This window comes from Otolemur garnettii, unplaced genomic scaffold (genome assembly GCF_000181295.1).
Source record: "Otolemur garnettii isolate 467f Iridium unplaced genomic scaffold, OtoGar3 scaffold00020, whole genome shotgun sequence".
Taxonomy (NCBI): Eukaryota; Metazoa; Chordata; class Mammalia; order Primates; family Galagidae; genus Otolemur; species Otolemur garnettii.
This window is the reverse complement of record NW_003852415.1, coordinates 25,106,274-25,127,142: the sequence shown is the minus strand read 5'-3', so window position 1 is coordinate 25,127,142 and position 20,869 is coordinate 25,106,274.

The following is a 20,869-nucleotide window of genomic DNA, read 5'->3' as shown; positions in this document are numbered from 1 at the left end:
TCCAAGACAGCTCTTCTTCCAATGCGTGGCAGAGGGAAAAGAAAGTTGGATATCCCTGATTATCTTACAATATGATCATTCATCTACATTGTATGACCATACCACAATTTACATATCCATTCTAATAGTGATAGACATTGGGATTGGGGGTATAATGAATAACACAACTGTGCAAAATTTTAAGCTTGTTTTCTGATGCCAATATAGGCACATTTCTGTTGAGGAGTAAATTACAGGGTATACATATATTCCGTTTTAGTCAATATTCTTCTCTTGTTCCTAACCTTAGAAGGGAAGCATTCATTCTTTTAACATTAGGTATGATGTTAGTTATAGTTTTTTCTAGATACTCTATATCAGAATGAGGAAGTTTCCTTCTATTCCTAGTTTGGATGAGGACGAGTGAATGTGTGTTGAACTTTTTCAAATACTTTTCTGGATTTATTGAGGTGATCATATAGTGAACTACACTGATTGATTTTCAAATCTGAATCCAACCTTTCATTTGTGCAATAAATCCTATTTGGTTATAACATAGTATCATTTTTATATATTGCTACATTTTCTTTGCTAATATTTATTATGAATTTTATATATTTTTCTAAAGAATTTGGTCCACAGTTTCTTTTTCTTGTAATGTCTTAGATTTTGGTATTAAGGCCTCAGAAATTGAGTTAGTATTTATGTGTTCTGTGTTTTCTGAAAGAGTTTGTGTAGGGCTGGTAGTACTTGCTCCTTAAATGTTTCAGAGGAATCACCAATAAGTTATATTTACCTGGGCATTGTTCTTTTGGGGGGAGGGTTTTAAAATTACAAATTCAATTCTTTTGATAGTTGCTTGGATACTTATTAAAAATTTCTTTTTGACTTAGTTTTGGTAATTCATGTTGTTATGGACTGAATGTTTCTGTCTTCCAAAATTCATATGTTGAAACCTTATCCCTCAATGGGCATATACAAGGTAATTAGGCTTAAATAAAGCCCTATAAGATTAGCTCCTCATATGAAGAGGAAGAGAAACTAGGGTTCTCTTTCTCTCTCCACCATAGAAGAACACATATAGTGAAGAGAGAAGATGGCCAAATGTAAGCCCGGAAGAGACCTCTTACCAGGAACTGATTTTGTTGGCAGCTCAATCTTAGACTTCTCATCCTCCAGAACTGTGAGAAATAATGTCTGCTGTTTCAGCCACCCAGTCGATGGTATTTTGTTACAGCAGCCTGAGCTAAGCCATGTATTTCAAAAAGTTCATTTCATCTAAGTTGTTGAATTTATTGGCATAAAATTATTTGTAGTATTTTGGGAAGGATTTTGTGTCTATTTTGAGGGATTGTGATGTATGGAACTAGATCTTATCAGCTCACAGGAGTTTATGTGAGCATCCATTTCTAACTTTGCATTTAATGACATCACATCAATAGCTTGAAAGAAGTCAGGATGGGAATATTTACAACAGGGAAATGGGCAAACATTACAAATAAGATCTCCCCCTGACTCCACCTGCCACAGATAGCTATTAGCATAACAACAGCTGTTGGATAACAATACTGCTTGTTATCCTTTTAATGTCTGAAGGATATATACTTGTGTCCCCTCTTTACTTCTTGAAAATGATAATTTTTTTATTTACTACTTTAGCTAGAAGTTTATCAGTTCTACTGATTTATTTCTGAAGAAGCTTTTGGTTTTGTTTATTTTTGCTATTGTTTTTCATTTCATTGATTTCTGCTCTTTATTATTTATTCTGCTTGCTTTTATTTTCATTCATTTCTGTTTGTTTTTTAATATAGTAGCTTACACCAGAGATTTTAGGCCTTTCTTCTTTTCTACTATATTCTTTCAAAGCTATATTTTCCCTTTTAGGATACTTTATCTGTATCTCATACATTTTCTTTTGTTGTGTTTTTGCTATCACTGAGTTAAAAATATTTTCTATTGGGATTGCAATTTCTTTTTTGATCCATAGGTCATTCAATTTCCAAATACTTGGGGCTTTCCTAGACATCTCATTGTTATTATTATTATTTTATTTGTTGGTTTTTCGAGACAAATTCTCACTAGGTTGCCCTCAGTAGAGTGCTGTGGTGGCACAGCTCACAGCAACCTCAAACTCTTGGGCTTAAGTGATTCTGTTGCCTCAGTCTCCCAAGTAGCTGGGACTAAAGGCACCTGCCACAACCCCCGGCTATTTTTTTGTTGTAGTTATCATTGTTGTTTTTAGCAGGCCCAGGCTGGGTTCAAACCCGCCAGCCTCGGTGTATGTGACCAGCACCCTAACCTCTAAGCTATGGGTGTCGAGCCTCTCATTGTTACTGTTAAGTCATTTAATTTCATAATTTCATAATTCATTTCAATTTAGTTAGGAAATGCACTCTGTGAAATTTTGATCTTTTTGAAAATTGTTGATACTTATTTTAAGGTCCAGTATAAGTGTATATGAACATTTCATATACACTTAAAAAATTTTGTACTCTTCAGATGTTGAGTGTACTATCCTATAACTAGCATTTAGTTAATTGTCTTCCATAAAACGGCTTCCTGGTGTCAAAAAGGGATAGACTGCTGCTATTGTCTACAGTCCCTAACCCCCAGGCCACGGACTGGCCCTGGTCTGTGGCCCATTAGGAATCACACAGAAGGAGGTGAGTGGTGGTCAAGTGAGTGAAGCCTCCTCTGCATGTACAGCCACTCTCCATTATTTGTATCACCACCTGAGCTCCGCCTCCTGTTAGATTTCCCTCTCCCCAAATCACCACCCCTCCCACAGCCGTAGAAAGAGTGCCTTCCATAAAAATCACTGGTGGGAAAACTGTTGGGGATTTGCTAAAATTGTTATATCTTCTATATCATTATTGATTTTCCATAGCTCTATCAGTGATTTAAAAAAATGTATCTTAAAATCTCCAAATGTGATTGCTGATTTATCTGTTATTCCTTTTAGCTCTATCCGTTTTTTGCTTCATGAATTGTGAAGCTCTTTTTTAAGGGCATGTGTATTTATAATTTTCACATATTTCTGCTCTATTGATTCTTTTATCATTACAAAATGTACCTTTTCTCTTTTGTGGTATTTCTTATTTGAAATATAATTTATTTAAAATTAATACAGCCACTTCATCTTTCTTATGCTCACTGTTTACATGACACATCTTTTCTGAATCATTTTACCTTCAAACTATCCATGTCATTGTATGTAAAATGCAACTCGTACAAACAACATTTAGCTGAGTTTTGTATTTTTATCTAGTTTGACAATGTCTTTTAAAAAATTCAGATTAATCATGAGGGTACAGATGATTAGGTTATGATGTCTGCGTTTGTTAAGTAAGGTCCCTGTTGTCCTTATTCCCTTCACTCTGGAGGTGTGCCATATTCCTTTATATTGTGCCTATTAGTTTTGTAAAAGCACACCAATCTCCCTCCTTCCTTCTTTCCCTTCCCCTATCCTCACTCTTCCACCCAACTTGAATTAGATTGAGTTTTTCTCTTGTGTGGGCATGTATTAGTTCATCTACTGGCTTCATATTAGTATTGAATACATTGGATACTTGCTTTTCCATTCTTGTGATACTTTACTAAAGAGAATTTTCTCCAACTCTATCCAGGTTAATACAAAAGATGTAAAGTCTCCATCTTTTTATGGCTGAATAGTATTCCTTGGTATACATATACCACATTTATTAATCCATTCATGAGTTGATGGGCACTTGGGTTGATTCCACACCTTGGCAATTGTAAATTGAGCTGTCATAAACAATCTAGTGCAAATATCCTTATGATAAAATGATTTTTTTTTCCTTCTGGGTAGATACTTAGTAATGGGATTGTGGGATTAAATGGAAGGTCTATTTTCAGTTCCTTGAGAATTCTCATACTTTTTTCTAGAGGCTGTATTGGTTTGCAGTCCCATCAACAGTGTAAAAGTGTTCCCTTTTCTCTACAACCATGCCAGCATCTGTAGCTTTGGGACTTTGGGATATGGGCTATTCTTGCTGGGGTTAGGTGATATATCAAGGTGGTTTTGCTTTGGATTTCTATGATGCTTAGGGACAATAAGCATGTTTTTATGTGTTTCTTCGCCAATGGTCTGTTTTCTTCAGAGAAGATTCTGTTAATCTTGCCCAGTGATAGATGAGATGGTTTAATATTTTTTGTTGGTTAATTTGAGTTCTCTGTAGATTCTAGTTATCAACCCTTTGTCAGATTCATAAATGCAAATATCTTTTCCCATTCTGAATTGAAGATTGTCTATTTGCTTTAATTATTGTGTCCTTCGCTGTGCAGAAGCTTTTTAGCTTAAGAAAGTCTCATTTACTTATTTTTTTGTTGTTGTTGTTGTTGCAATTGCCAATGAAGTCTTCTTCATAAAATCTTTCCCTAGGTCTATATCAAGAGTTTACCCCATGCTTTCTTCTAGACTTTTATCATTTCGTGTCCAAGACTTAAATCTTTTATCCATCATGAGTCAATTTTTGTAAATGGTGAGAGGTGTGGGTCCAGTTTCAGTCTTTTACATGTGGTTATCTTGTTCTCCAAGCGCCATTTATTGTATAGGGAATCTTGTCCCCAGTGTATGTTTTTGTTTGGTTTATTGACTATCAGATGGCAATAAAAGGCTGGTTTCATCTCTCAGCTTTCTATTTTATTCCATATGTCTATGGGTCTATTTTTGTGCCAATACCATGCTGTTCTGGTCACTGTGGACTTGTAATATGACCTGAAGCAATCTCTGCCTTTTCATTTTAGTGGGTGGTCCATTTATTTTTAACTCAATGACCAATTTATTAGGATTTAGGTCTATCATTTTAGTATTTGGGTTCCATATATGTTCTCTTTTTTTGGTTATTCTTTTGTCTTCTATCTTCATCTGAGTTAAGCACATGTTTGGTTGTTTTATTTAGATTCCTCCATCAGCTTTATAGCTATCTATTAGCATTATTTTTAATGGTTATTCTAGAGATTAAAACAGGTATCTTTAATTTATCACGGTCTAACCACTGAGCATGGATGCCAAGCCTCCTTCCATTTTTTATTTGTTTACTCATAAGACCACATTTCATTTACTCTTTTAAAATGCCACATTCTCTTTTATTTCTCTTAAATACTTATTATCACTGCTTTGAAATATTTGCTAATCCAACATCTATGCATTTGGAGTTGGTTTCTATTTAGTGTCGTATTTTCCTTTTCCTTTTTTTTTTGTTGAAACATAGACACAATGGACAATATATTGTAGTGACTCTAGATTCTGTTATGTTCTTCTAAGGATTGTTGATTTTTGTTGTTGTTCTAGTACAGTGGTTGGGGGGGTCACCACAACGTGAGGAATTGTATTAAAGGGTTGAGGCATTAGGAAGGTTGAGAACTACTGTTCTAGTAGATAGTTAAGACTTAATCTTGAGATGTGTATATATATTTATAGAGATAGGGTCTCACTCTGTTCCCCAAGCTGGAGCACAACTCATAGCTCATTGCAACATTAAACTCCTGGGCTGAACTGATCCTCTTGCCTCAGCCTCCCAGGCAGCTCAGACCACAGGCGTGTGTCACCATGCTCAGCTAATTAAAAAAAATTTTTTTTTTGTAGAGATCAGATTTTGCTATTGCTCAGTGTAGTCTGGAATACCTGGCCTCAGGTAATCCTCCTGGCTTGGCCTCCCAAATTTACAGGATCACAGGCATGAGCCACTGTCCCTGGTATCAATCTTTAAACACTGTCAACACTATCTTTTCTGTGTTCAGTTTTTTCATCTTCCAGCTGCTGTATTTTTAGGTTGGTTCCCTGGGGTCTCTCCTGCAACAGCACAGTCTGACAGTCAATCCAAGATCTGGAAAGAGTTTCTGTCCACATTTTGGCATTCACCCTTTCTGTGACTTCCTTGTTTCCACAGTTTCTCCTTTAAATTCCTGCTGCTCTGCCAATACTGAGCTCTGACCTCTAACAGCTCAAGCCAGTAAGGTTCAAATATCTGCTGCTTTGAGCTCTGTATATTGGGGAATGCCCTTAGTCAAAAACATAGTGAACCTACAAATCTCTCCCAGTGAACTTCTATCTTCCAGGGGTAGGCTCTTTGATTTTTGCCTCTTTTCCACTGGGTTCCTGAGTTCCCCCACACGTGTGCATGTTAGCCAGGGATTTGGACAGAGTTTACATTCAGCTTTTTGAGCCTTGTTCCTTCTGTGGCTCTCTTGATTCCAGGAATATCCCCCTAAATTTCTAGTTACTCAGCTAGCCCTGGACTTTATCCTCTACCTCATCTACCATATAAAAATTAGGTTTCTACCATAGTATTTGTGAGGATTAAAGATCACCCTCACTAACATCAAGAAAAAAAGCCACAGATTTGCAATTCCATTACAATGGCCATCTTATGACAAAAGTCTCCATTGGTTTCTTTTTTCTTTTGGAGACAGTCTTACTTGGTCGCTCTGCCCTAGGTAGAGTGCCACAGTGTCATAGCTCACAGCACCCTCAAACTCTTGGACTCAAGCAATTCCCTGGCCTCAGCCTCCCGAGTAGCTGGGACCACAGGTGCCCACCACAACACTCGGCTACATTGGTTTCTTTTGATTGCTTTACAGCGCCTTCAGATAGTTTTTCTTTTAATAAATTTTGTCTTACAATTATTATCTTTGAGAGTTTATTTGCCTGACTAATTCTGCTGTGACAATAAACCAGAAATCTAAATGGTATCATTTTTGAAATTTCATTTTCTAAATGTTTGTTGCTTTTATATAGGAATAAGAGTGACATTTTAATACTAATCTAATCTACTAATAATTTAATACTAAGTGCTGCTAACTTCACTTATTAAATCTAATATTTTGTGGGTTATTTTGGATTTTTTACATATGCTATTATGTTGTCTGAGAAAAATGACAGTTTCATTTTTTTTCCTAATTCTTATATGTTTTATTTATTTATTTTTTATTTATCACATTGGCTAGGATCTTCAGAATTATGTTTATGTAAATGGTGGTCTTGAGAATCCTTGACTTTTCTAAGTCAGCGAGATAGCTTAGGGTGACGGTCACTTGCAGGTTTTTTTTTTTTTTTTTTTTTTTTTGGTAGAGACAGAGTCTCAAATTGTTGCCCTTGGTGGAGTGCTGTGGTGTCACACAGCTCACACACAGCAACCTCCAACTCCTGGGCTTAAGCGATTCTCTTGCCTCCGTCTCCTGAGTAGCTGGGACTACAGGCGCCCACCACAATGCCTGGCTATTTTTTGGTTGCAGTTCGGCCAGAGCTGGGTTTGAACCTACCACCCTCGGTATATGGGGCTGATGCCCTACTCACTGAGCCACAGGCACCACTCCACTTGCAGGTTTTTAAAATAGGTACTCTTCATAAGAGTATGGAAGTTTATTTCTATTTTGTGTTTGCTTAGAATACTTTTTTAATTAGGAAAGGACATTGAGTTTTATCAAATAATTCTTCTCTGTCTGTTGAGGTGATAATTTTTCACCTCAAAAAATTATCTTAAAATAATTTTCTTGAGAATACAGGAAGTTAAATTGGTTGATTTTCAAATATTAAACAAGATTTGCATTCTATAAATTAATCAAATATGGTCAGAATGTTTTATTCTTTTTTAAAATAACTAGGTTCAATTTGTTCATATTTTGTTTAGGATTTTAGCAACTAGTATGAGAGAGATTAATCTGTAATTTTCCATTCTTATCTTTTTTTTTTTTTTTTTTGAGACAGAGCCTCAAGCTGTCACCCTATGTAGAGTGTTATGGCATCATAGCTCACAGCAACCTCACACTCCTGGGCTTAAGTGATTCTCTTGCCTCAGCCTCCCAAGTAGTTGGGAACACAGGTGCCTGCCACAGTGCCCAGCTATGTTTTGGTTGCAGTTGCCATCGTTGTTTGGCAGGCCCGGGCTGGATTCGAACCCACCAGCTCTGGTGTATGTGGCTAGTGCCTTAACCGCTTGAGACAGAGTCTCACTCTATCGCCTTGGGTAGAGTGCCATGGCATCGTCATAGCCACAGCAAACTCTTGGGATCAAGAGATCCTCTTTCTCAGTATCCCAAGTAGCTGGGACTATAGGTGCCTGAACAATGCTAGCTAACTTTTCTATTTTGAGTAGAGATGGGGTCTAGCTCTTGCTCAGACTGATATCTAACTCCTGAGCTCAAGAAATCTGCCCACGTTGGCCTCCCAGAGTACTAAGATTATAAGCATGAGCACCATACCTGAGACCTTATAATGTCTTTCTCAGAGTTTTGACATTAAGATTGTACTGGTATCATAAAATTAATAGGAAAGCAGTCCTTCTTTTTTAATCTCTGGAAGTTTGTATAACATTGGCCCTGCTTTTTTTCCTTAAGTGTTTAAAAAAAAATTTACTGGGAAAACTGTGCCTAGACATCTCTTTTTGGAAAGATTTCAAATGACAAAATAATTAAAAAATATTTATATGCTAGTCAGATTTTCTATATCTTCTTGCATCAGTTTTGAAAAGTTGTGTTTTTTCTAGGATTTTATATAGGTCACTTAAATGTTCAAATGTTTTGGAAAATAATTGTTCATAATGTGCTCGTCAGGTCTGTAGTGATGTCCACATTTTGTTCCTGATATTAGCAACTTTTCTCTCTCTGTTTTTTTCTTGTTTTTTCCAAATGTTTATCAATTTAATTATCTTTTTATAAGGACTAATTTTTGTCTTTGCTAATTTTCTGTGTTATGTTTGTTTTCTGCTCTCTATATTATTTCCTATTTTTTCTTTTTTCTAACTTGACATGGATACTTAGGTCATTAAATATTTTTCTTCTTTTATAATATCTGATTTTGAAGCTATGTATTTCCTACTCATCACAGTTTTAGCTCTATATCATGTATTCATATGTTGCATTTTTTAGTTTCATTTCATTCAAAATATTTCCTGATTTATATTTTGATTTATTCTTTGACTAATTGATTATTCTGAAGTGCTTTGGTGTTTTGGTTCATTTTCAAACATTTCGGAATTTTTCCCCCTTCGTTCTTTTAGTTATTGATTTCTGGCTTAATTTTACCATGGTCTCAGAATAGACTCTGACTGATGTTCAACTTTTGAAGTTTGAAGTTTGTAAAGATCATTTTATGATCTAACCTATGGTCCTGATTCTTTTAAAAAATGTTTTTTAACTTTATCTGGACTCTTTAGTTTCTCATAACAGGCACACTGGTCTTCTATAAACTACTTTGTCATAGCTGAAAGTGAAAGTTCCATGGCATCATAATTTAATTAATCACTTTCTTTGGTAAACATTAACTATTTCCAATCTTGTGATATTGAAAACTGCTACAATGGACATCCTTATAACTGCTTCTTGTGCACTTGTATGACTGTCAGAATCAGAAGAGCACAGCAGAATGGTTGAGGGCATGGCCTCAGGTTGAGGGCATGGCCTCAGGTTGAGGGCATGACCTCAGCATGATCTCGGGTTTACATCTTGATCCTTTGTCTTGTTTAGAATTGTCTCAATGTTATCCTTTATACTGTTGAACTTATCTGTCAAGCTTCTTTAGTTTCTTAATTCATGACACTGACACTTTTGAAGAACGTAGTCTAGTTATTTTGTAGACTGGGTTTCCTGATGACACCTCTTATTTAGATAAGGTAAGACTCTTTTGGCAGAAACGTCACGGGGGTGGTGCTGTGTCCTCCTTGGTGTATCCTATCAGGAGGTACATGTTGTTGATTAGACCTGTTGTTGGTGATGTTAACTTTGATCAGTTGGTTGGTTAGTTTGGCATCTGTCAGGTCTCTCTGCTGGAGTTACTATTTTACCCTTTGTAATTAAAAAGTATCATATGAGGATATACTTTGAGACTATGTAAATATCCTGTTATTCCTCAAAGTTTTATCCATTAGTGTTAGCATCCATTAGTGACGCTTGCCTGAATAATAAAAATGTTATTGTTATTTTATTATTAATAATTATATGATTAATATTATTTTGGTTGCCAAACAGTGCTTTTCTAATTTTATCATTCCTTCAACTTTTATTAGTTGGATTTATCCTCATTTATTTATTTTTAAGATCAGTATGGATTCATAGATTCTTACCTAATTCTATAGGACATAATTATTAAGTGTCATCATTTATTTTTATGCTCAAATTTTCCCAGATTTAGCCAGGGGAAATTCCTCCAGTCTGGTTCCTATGCCTTTGACATACCTCCATAATGCTTTTGAGCACTTTCTTACTTTTCACCACAAGAAGACTTTGGGATTTTTTTGATAGAGTCTTACTCTGTCACACTGGGTAAAGTGCTGTGGCATCATAGCTCATAGTAGCCTCAGTCTCTTGGGCTTGGCCTCCTGAATAGCTGGGACTATAGGCACCTACCATGATGCCCAGATAGTTGTTTTTTTTTTTCTATTTTTGGTAGAGATGGGGTCTATGCTCTTGCTCAGTCTTGTCTCAATCTTATGAGCTCAATCAATCTACACAGTGCTAGGATTACAGACATGAGCCACCACATTCAGCCACAAGCAGATATTCTAATCCCATCTTGTATTTTCCTTATTCCAGCCCTGGAATTAACCATCAATTCCTTTGAGTGGAGAAGAGTATTTATAAATCAAGATCTTGGCTGTACATATGTTCATTGCCACCAGGCTCTTTCAGCAGACAGTATGCACATAAACACATATACACGTCCATACACATTTATATCTATTTCTCTATCTATCTATCTCTATCTATCTATCTCTATCTATCACCAGTGTGAATATAAGTTCACACTGGTATTTCCAATTTCAAACAACAGCTCATGGTTCATTTTATCTTTCTCCTCTCCTGTATTTGTAACTCCCTTCTCAACAGTGAAAGAGCTGGCTCCTGTTATCAACAATATATTCATGTATTTGTTCAATTATAGAATGTACAGAGAGTAGCTTCAGAATTGCTAACCCATTCATCTGCAAAAATGAAGCCTACTAATCAGAGTTCAATATTTCTTTAGAGTTCTTTCCATCTATTGTCTGAGGGCATATAATCCAAATATTGTGTTCAAAAATTACTTAGTTCTCTCCCTTCAGTATAGTTATATTCTTTATTTGAAACACAGCGTTGGTATCCTAACTTAGGGTCCTCCTCCAACTGATTTTCTTTTCTCTTTCTGAGCATGTGAAACATGAACGTGATCAGTATTACATGTATACAAAATACAACCAGAGAAGTGTTATTCCACTGCCTCCTGTCCCCTCTGTCATTTCCAGCCTCTCCTCATCCAGGGCTGAGTTGTGTCCACCCTCAAATTTATATGTTGAATTCCTAACCCTCAATACCTCAAGATGGGACCTTTTTTTTTTTTTTTTTTTTTGAGACAGAGCCTCAAGCTGTCCCCCTGAGTTGAGTGCTATGACATCACAGCGCACAGCAACCTCCAACTCCTGGGCTCAAGTGAGTTTCCTGCCTCAGCCTCCCAAGTAGCTGGGACCACAGGCGTCTGCCACAACACCCGGCTATTTTTTGGTTGCAGCCATCATTGTTGTTTGGCGGGCCTGGGCTGGATTTGAACCTGCCACCTTAGGTGTATGTGGCTGGCGCCTTAGCCACTTGAGCCACAGGTGCTAAGCCATGACCATTTTTAGAGATAGGACCTTGAAAGAGGTAAATACGGTAAAAGGAGGTCACGTGGGTGGGCCCTGCTGCAATCTGACTGGTGTCTTCCTTGTAAGCAAGGGAGATTAGGACACGGATTCACACAGAGGAAGATGTGTGAAGACATGGGGAGAAGATGGCCATTTTCCCTCTGCAGGACACTCACGAGCCCATCACAGCCATGCATCACCCACAGGGCTTTAAGAAAGCAAGGAGAGAGGCCCTAGAAGAAATCAGGACTGTGACAAAAGACCTTTTTATTGTTTAAGCAATCCAGTTTGGGGCACTTTCTTAGGGCATCCCTCACAAACTAATACAGCAACAGACCTTACTTGTTCCTGGTTTATCTTCCCTGTTTCTTCTTGTTCAAATTAGCAGATCGATATATATTTTCTTTTCTTTTTATTAAATCATAGCTGTGTACATTAATGCAATCATGGGGTACAGTGTGGTGTTTTCATATACATTTTGAAATACTCTCATCAAACTGGTTAACATAGCCTTCATGTCATTTTCTTAGTTATTAAGTTTAGACATTCATACTCTGCTTTCAGAAAGATTCACTTGTACCCTTGTAAGATAAACCATAGAGGTGACCCCACCAATCACCCTTCCTCCACCCATCTACCCATCCACCCTCCTCCTTTCCCCTCCCCAACCCCCTCCCCATATTCTAAGGCTATAATTAGGTTATAACATTCCTATGAAAGCTATAAATTAGTTTCAAAATAGGGCTGTGTACATTGGATACTTTTTCTTCCATTCTTGAGATATATATTTTCTTATTTCTCCTTTTCTCTCATGCCAAATGTAGTTTACTAAAAACAGTTGTAGTTTTTCACTTAGTACTATAAACTATTTCACGTAAGTACATCAATCGCTGAATAGTAAGTCCACCATACATGGTCTGACAATTAAGTTCATGAACTTGCCACCATGTGCTGACATTGGCAGTGCTGTACAAAATAATTTGGTAGGATTTTGTAACATTGGTATATCAGTGTCTCACAGTTGTGCTTGTGTTGATGTGTGGTGGTATCTTGCTGAATGATATTCATTATTGTTGTTGTGTGTTTTTGTGTGCTGTCGTGAGAATGTTGGGACTTGAATTAGAGCAACAAACAAACATTTGTAAATTTTTTGTTAAAGTTGGCAAGAGTGGAAGTGAAATCAGGCACACATTAGTCCAAGTTTGTGGGGATAATGCCATGAGGAAAATGGCATGGGTTAAGCATTTTTCTGAGGGGAGAGAAAGCATCACTGATGAAGAGAGGTCAGGGCCACCAGTAATGAGCAGAATGGATACAAACACTGCAAAAATTCATCAAATTGTGTGTCAAAATCATCGCCTAACTGTGAGAGGCATAGCAGACCAAGTAAACATTGATAGAGAAATAGAAAAATATTGACTTAAAATCATGGCCCTTGCATCACGACAATGTACCAGCTCACACGGCACTGTCTGTGAGGGAGTTTAGTCAGAAAACAAATAACTCTATTGGAACACCCTCCCTACTCACATGATCTGTTCCCCAATGACTTCTTTTCTTTACCCAAAGATAAAGGAAATATTGAAAGGAAGACATTTTGAAGACATTCAGGACATCAAGATAATATGACAACAGTTTTGATGGTCATTTCAGAAAAAGAGTTCCAAAAGTGCTTTAAAGGATGGACTAGACCCTGGCATCAGTGCAAAGCTTCCCAAGGGAGTGCTTTGAAGGTAACTACAGTGATATTCAGCAATTAGGTACGTAGCACTTTTTCTAGGATGAGTTCATGAATTTAATTGTCAGAATTTATACATTCTTGGAATAAACTCACTTGGTTATGATGCATTATCTTTTTAATACATTTCAATTTTCAATTTTCTATTAATTTGTTTAGGATTTTTGTGTATGTATTCATGAGGGATTAAGGTCTGTAATTTTTTCTTGTCAGTCCATGTCAGGTTTTGGTACTAAGCTTATTATTTGTTTTCATAAAACAAGTTGGGAGGTGTTTGCTTTTTCTCTATTTACTGAAAGAGTTTGTGTAAAATTGGTATTTTTTCCTTAAATGTGTAGCCGAATTTACCAGTGAAATCATTTAGGCCTAACTTTTTTCTTTTTCTTTTTCTTTTTTTTTGCTGGGGGTGGGGAAGAGCAAAGAAAGGAAGGTTTTAAATTACAGATTCCATTTTAGACATGACTTTTAAAATTTTCTTCTACTTGTATCAGTTTTGATAAGTGGTGTTGTTCAAGGACTTAGTCCATGTATCTAAGTTGTCAATGTTTTGCTGAGAAGGCAATTTTTGAACAGAGACCTGAAGGAGGGGAGGAAGCAAGCCATGCAGACTTTGGGGACAAAAGTATAGCAGGGAGAAGAAATAGAAGTGCAAAGGCCCTGGGGCTCACGCATGCCTGGTGTGTTGCAGGATGCTGAGCAGCCCCCCAGAGAGGTGATAGAAAGGGAGAGAGCTGTGGATGTAAGGGCAACAGATCACCTAGTACCATCTAGGCCGTTGGAGAACTGTGGGTTTTACTCTGAGTAACAGAGAGTTTTGAGCAGAGCAGTGCTGTGCTCTGACTTATGTTTCAAAAGGTCAGACTGGCTCTCGAGAATTGACTCAAGGATGGAAACAAAAAGACCCTGAGGAAGGCTCTGTTCTAGGGAGGTGCCATGGAGCTGGTGAGACTAGTTCCTGTTCTGCACGGACGTTAAGGGTAGAACCGATGGGATGCAATTAATGACGGATTGGACGCTGGGTGTGAGAGAGAGAAAGGTCAGGGGTGACTCTCAGGGTTTCAGCCTGAGTAATAACCACTTCCTGAGTCAGAGAACATTGGGGCAGAGCATATTTGGGGCAGGAAGTTCAGAACGCCATCTGGAAGAGGTTAAGAGTGATTTGTGTTTGCCAGACAGCCAGTGAGGAAGTTGATCAGGTGGTTGGACACATGGAGGGTAGTATTCAGGGGCGGAGACATAAGTCTGGGAATCATTGGCATGTACATGGCATTTAAAGCCATGTGAGAGGCTGATATCACTGGGGGGGTGAGGGCCAGGAGTGTCCAAACTGTTTTCTTTTCTGTTATACATTGGAAGAATAAGAATTGTCTTGAGTCACACGTTAAATGCACAAACACTCATGACAGCTGATGAGCAAAAGAAAAGGTCCATGCATACTTTTCTCCATATCTGACACCACAGATAAGCAAAACAGTCCTCAAATAATCTCATGTGGCCTGTGGGCTACAGGTTGGACATTCTCAGATGAGGTCCAAGTTATGAACTCTGGACAGAAATAACGTTCAGAGCCTGAGAGATGAGGAGGAACCAGAAGAGAGACTGCTGGCCAGCGAGGTGGGGGAAAGCCAGGGCCCCCTTGAAGCTCCATAAAATAATCAGCCATGCCTCTGGTTGTTGGTGGGTCTTGTAAGATGAGGTCTGAGCACAGACCACTGGGTTTAACAACAGGAAGGTCACTGTAACTTTGGCAAGGGTACTTGGGGGAACCTGAGAGCAAGGCTGATGGATGGAACAGGAAGACCATGACCCCATGGAGTGAGCAAAGACAACTTCTGTCATACTTTGCTCCTCTTGGAGAAATGGGTGGTACCTGGAGAGCCGTGGCAGATCCCCTTCAGTAAAACAAGAGCCATTTACCCCACTTGCTGATTCCAGCCCTCTGCAGAGTCATACCACCCCTGCTGTCACCTAGATCAGTGACAGCGATGGGTTTGCAGTGATGTCCTGGTGGGGGCCCCACAGTGGGAGGTCTTCCTGGAGGGAATGAGCCTTGGGAGGAAAGTGAGGAGGCCTCCTCCCTCAGGAAGTCTTCTAGGATATATTTTCATGACATCCCTCATCCCTCTTTGTCTCTCAAGAACTTGTTTCATTCTACTTGGCATTGGTTATTCATCTGGATTTCATTTACATGTGTGAAGCTTGCCATACCCAGGGGCTGACCTGGGTGCTTCTCCTGCATTGTCTTAGTTCTCCCAAGAAGCCCTCTTCAATGAAGGCCCTGCTGTGTCTCTTGCCATGCACAGGAGGGAGCTGGGGTTGCAGTACCTTGCCCAGGGTCACACTGCAAGGCAGTATCTGAGCTCTGACTTGAATGCTGTTTGGTTTTTGGACGTAACACAGAAATGAAGTGAGGCTTGGTATTGTAGGGCCAGAGAGGGAGACTATCTCCTGGCTAACTTCACAGACGCAGCTCAAAGGGGGCTGAGCACTTGTGAGGGCACCTCTGGGTCTGCTTCAAGGATCTGTGCAGTTTATACCTGGTCACCTGGGCTGTGGGACAGGCTCTGCTCTGGGACAGTAGTGGGGAGGTGGCTAGAGCAGAGAGGACAACCCCAGCTGGGTGCTTTCTGCTGCCTCAGGACATGGCCTTTGCTCAGGTAGGCTTCACCTTCTCTGTCTAGACCAGGTATGTCTGCCTCTCTAAGAATTTTTGCAGAGGGACTTTCCTGACCCACATCCTACTGTGGCCCATGTCTGCTTAAACCCCCCCAGTATCAAGTTGGATACAGCACAGCTCCTTCCTGGATGCCCTGTCTGCCTTTCCTCTGCCCTTCCCTTCTTCCCTTCCTCCTTCCTTTTCTCTCTCCTCTTTTCATTCTTTCTTCTTCCTACCTTTTCACTCCTTCCTTCCCTCCCATTCTTCTTCCTTCTCTCTCTCTTCCTCCCCAATCCTTTTACTTACAAACTAAATATATATTAATAAATTAATAAAACTGTCCTGTATGATACTTTAATGGTGGATACATGTCATCATACATTTGTCTGAGCCCATAGAACACATGACAGTGAGCTTGAGCCCCAATGCACACTGTGGACTTGGTGACACTGGGCACTTGTGGGTGCTCATCAGTTGTAACAAATGCAATGCTCTGGGGGGTTTGGCAGTGGGGGCAGCTCTGTATGTGGGGCAAATGGGCACATGGGAACAAGTTGAACATAAATTGTACCCACTGCTCAATTTTGTGTGAACCTAAAACTGCTCTTAAAAAAAGTCTTTTAAAAAAATATGAGGCATTTTCAGGTTTACAGCAAAGCCAGATAACCATATCATAAACAGCTGTGTGCCCGGCACTCATCTTAAGAAAAGAGTCTTAGAGATATAAATGAAGCCCTTGTTTCTACCTCTAAGTCTTTCTGTTTGTTTGTTTGACTCATTTCTTTTTTTATTTTTTAAGAAACGAGATCTCTGTATGTAGCCCAGACAGGTGTCAAACTCCTGGCCTCAAGCAATCCTCCCACTCTGGCCTTCCCAAATACTGGGACCAGAGGTGTAGGTCACCACATGTGGCCTCATTTCTTTGTCTGGTTGAGATCATGAGGTATACTTGAGTCTGTGCCCTGCTGGCCTTGCCTCGTGGGGAGGCAGCTCCACATCTTCCTTAAAAGAGGTAGCACCTGGGGGTGAGGTGGGATATAGCAAGCATAGGACCATGCACTCATCCACCCTCAATTGTCCTCATGTTCATCCTCTCATCCACATAACTCGTGGACTTGCTGGTCTGTGCATTCATCCACATTTCCTAGGAGTCTCCCTGGAGTGGGAGCAGGTGACACGCAGGTGAGTGAGCTGTGCTCTATGCTGGCAGTTACTTATGGCCCAGGAGAGGGGCAGAAAGAAAACCCAGCAAAGCCTGGGACCTGGTGGTTGTTGTGGAGCTGCAGCAGGAGTGGGAGTGAGTGGTATATGAGCTAGACAGAGAGAGTGTCTGCCAAGAAGGAGCTGCAGGGAGGGTGGACTTCCTGGAGGAGGTAAACCTTGGCTGGCTGGGCCCTGGACAACTAGCTGCAGATTCCCACTAGAAACTTGGCCAAAGCCCCCCAGGAAGGGTGAGCATAGTGCCTGGTTTGTAGGGTTGCAGGTACAGTGGGGAGGGTGACCCACCTGGAAGCCAGCTTCCAGGGACCTCCTATTGCCCCAGACTCTGCACTGAGGTAGGGGGGAGAATGGAGTGCTTTATAGAGGGGTGACGTTATTTGAAGGTTCTTAGTCCTCACTGGCTGAAGTGGTTAGTCTGCATTCCTGCCCAGTCTGCAGGACTCACTGCACTATCTGCCCCTTGGTGGGCCTCAGTTTCCCCAACTGTAACCTGACAAGCCCCAGAATTCCTTTGACATCAAATGTGCACTATGGAAACACACTCATTTGGACTCATTTTGAGAGTAAGTTTCCTTAGATATAGTTGCCAGGTCCCTGGAAGCTCAGGGTGTTTCAGTTTCCTTTGCTCAGGGTCAAGCTGAACCTCATGGCCCCCAAGAGCACAGCATAGCAGAGCAGTGAGACATGGTGTGGTGGTATTTGCCTGCTGGGAAGCCCCTCTCCTAACTTGGACCCCAACACTTATCACTGGTGTTCACAGAGAGTGACATGATACTCTTCACTGCCTGGATGTCCACATTCTTCATGAGTAAGTCCCTGGTTTCTTTGAGAATGCAGTGACCTCTCTGTAGGGAGACACCTTGTCTGGGGTGAGGGTCAGCCTCTTAGGCCTCAAAAAAGGCACAGTGGGAACTCACAGGGCCACAATAGTGAAGACTAGGAGCAAGGGGCATGGAAGCTCTTCTCTGGATGTTTGTGTCCCCCCTCCATTTACATGTTAAAATAAATCCTACCCTCATTGTGATAGTATTTGGATCTGGGGCCTTTGCAAGGTGATCAGGTCATGAGGTGGAGTCCTCATCAATGAAATTCATGCCCTTGTTAGAAGAGACACAATGGAGATGATTATTCACCTTGCCATGTGGGGACATGGCAAAAAAGATAGTCTGCTACCTGGGAATAGAGCCCTTGCTAGATACTGGATCTGCCAGTGCCTTGATTTTGGAATTTCCAGCCTCTAGAACTGTGAGAAATAAACACCTGTTTGAATGCCTGTTGTTTAGATACCACACAGTTGATGATATTCTGTTAGAGCAGCCAGAACTTAGAAGAGAAAAGGCTCAAAGTGCTTCACTGCCCTTCCTTAAGAATGGCAACAGCATTGTGCCTGTCATTATAGGTAGCTGTCACCAGTGCCATCCTAGGTGACTGTGGTTCATGAGCTTTTCCTAAGCCTTTGCCAGGCCCATTGGAGAGAGAGGTCTATGGTTTTCCAACCATTTTTTTTCTCTTGTTGATTGACAGATTGAAAAGGGATTTGGGGAATGGGCTAGGGCAACAGTCCTGGGCCTGTGAGCCAAGGCATGATGACCCACCCCATGGCTCAGGCACTACCCTGAGTGTGGGCCCCTCTTGCCTCCCCCAGCCTCAGACTCCCTCCTGAAGTAGGTGGACTGCATTATCTTCTGGTTCCTCTTAGCTTAAAAATTCCATGTTCTAATTCCATCCATCAAACACTATTTTGAGGGCTTTGAAGTGAAGCCTGGGTGTTTTTACCTTATCCTACACACCTACTTCACACCTTCTGAAGTTCTCACATCTCTTTGATTGGCATGTCAAGTGGACACATTTCTGGACTGGAGGGCCCCAGTCTGTGAGGCTCTTTTGCCAAGGAGTTAGCTGCTCACCTCCAATCTTGCAGGTCTGTTTGCTTCTGAAGGAAAAATCATACAACGAAGACTCAAGTCTGCTAAATTATTGCCTCTATATTACCTGGAAGGCTCCACACTTCTTCAGTCTGATGGGGGCAAGCACTTTGAGTGATGGATAAAGATATAGCACCACCAGTGAATATCAGAGGATAGAATTTAAAAAGCCAGTCAATTCAGAATAGGAGCCCTGAGTATGGTTATATAACACAACCAGGTGTGTCTTTCTTAGAACGACAGTCCTACTCCCCAAATTGACTGGTGAGGAAACTTCAGTGAAGGCAACACATGTCACTGCACACATGCTCTTTCTTCTGGACAGGTCAGTGGCAGCACAGCCATCAGCATTCAGGTGCTCGTGTGCATTTCCCAGATGCCTGTGTAGCTAGTTTGGTTCACGTGATTGGCTCTGGCCACAGGACAGTGAGGAGAAGTGACAAGTGTTAATTCTGGGCTGAGGTTGTTAAGAGCCACTGGTAATTTTCTGTCTCCTCATTCCCTGCCACAGTGGCTCTGGAAACCACAAAAGATAGCTAGAGGGGCAGGAGGGCTGACAATAGCCTAAGATGAAAGAGACAATGTGAACAATGTTTTCTTGTATAAACCTCTTAGATAAGGAGATTAAGTTGTTAAAGCAGCACAGCTTGGCTTATCCTGACTAATGAGAGGAGGAAGAGGACCCATGTCATTGGAACCTTGGCTCTGCTTCTGCTGGCTGTATGCCCTTGGGCAAGTTCCACACTGGCTTCCCTCCTATAAAATGAGATGCCAATGTCTAACTGACAGGGTGGGTGTGTTGGGAGAGTAGATGTCAAATGTCCAGCCAGTGTCTAGTGCATAGTAGGGCCACAGTCTGGGCTACCTCTTGTTTGAGACCCCAGCCCCACAACTCTCCTCCCTCTGGAGGCTCACAGTCTTCGTGAGAGACAGTATCATAAACAGCAACGTCATGTCCACCTGCCCTTAATGTGTTTGGTCAAAGCTGTAGAGGTCCATGTGTGGGTGTGAACCCAGCACTTCTTAGAAGTGTGAACTCTCAATTTGCCTCCCCATCACTGTTCATGCAAGGACGTAGTCTGCCAGAAGCCAGATTCTCCCTAGGCCTGAGTTTTCTTAAGGTAAAGAAGTTTTTTCTGATCTCCCATGTGCAGGAGCAGAGGTAGTTTATTGGCCTAAATGATTTCAGAGGTGGGGGCTGGGCAGAGAGATCAATGCTTCTTCATTCTGTTGTGTCCATGAAGGCTTTCCATAAGCACCAAAGAGATGTGTCTTTTATCCAATTCCATTTTCCTTGTGTGGTGATTTACTACTAGCACAAAGAAGTTGTTAGTTCTTTGTTGCCTCTTGTTTTTTATTCTTTATTTACTAAACACAAAAATAGAAATGAAACCTAGCCACACATTGAGCTAATAGGTCAGTGGCCAAAGGCTTTCAGAGGAGTGCAGTCTTCTTTTAGCGTTAACCTTACATAGATGCTGAGCATGTGGTTACTAAGAGGGTGAGATTCGAAGGCCACTACAAATGTTCAGCCCCCAAGTATTTCCTCCACTGGAGTGTTACTTTACCCCAAATCCTGTCTTCATAACTGAAGCTTGAGCTATGTGTAAAGTCCCAAGCTAGGATGAGAGGTTGGTGTGGGACATCTGAGTTCAGGGTGAACCTGCCATAGTCTTGACCTTAAGAGATTTACAATGCAGTCATTATTGTTCTTTCTTGAGGTTGACAAGGAGGG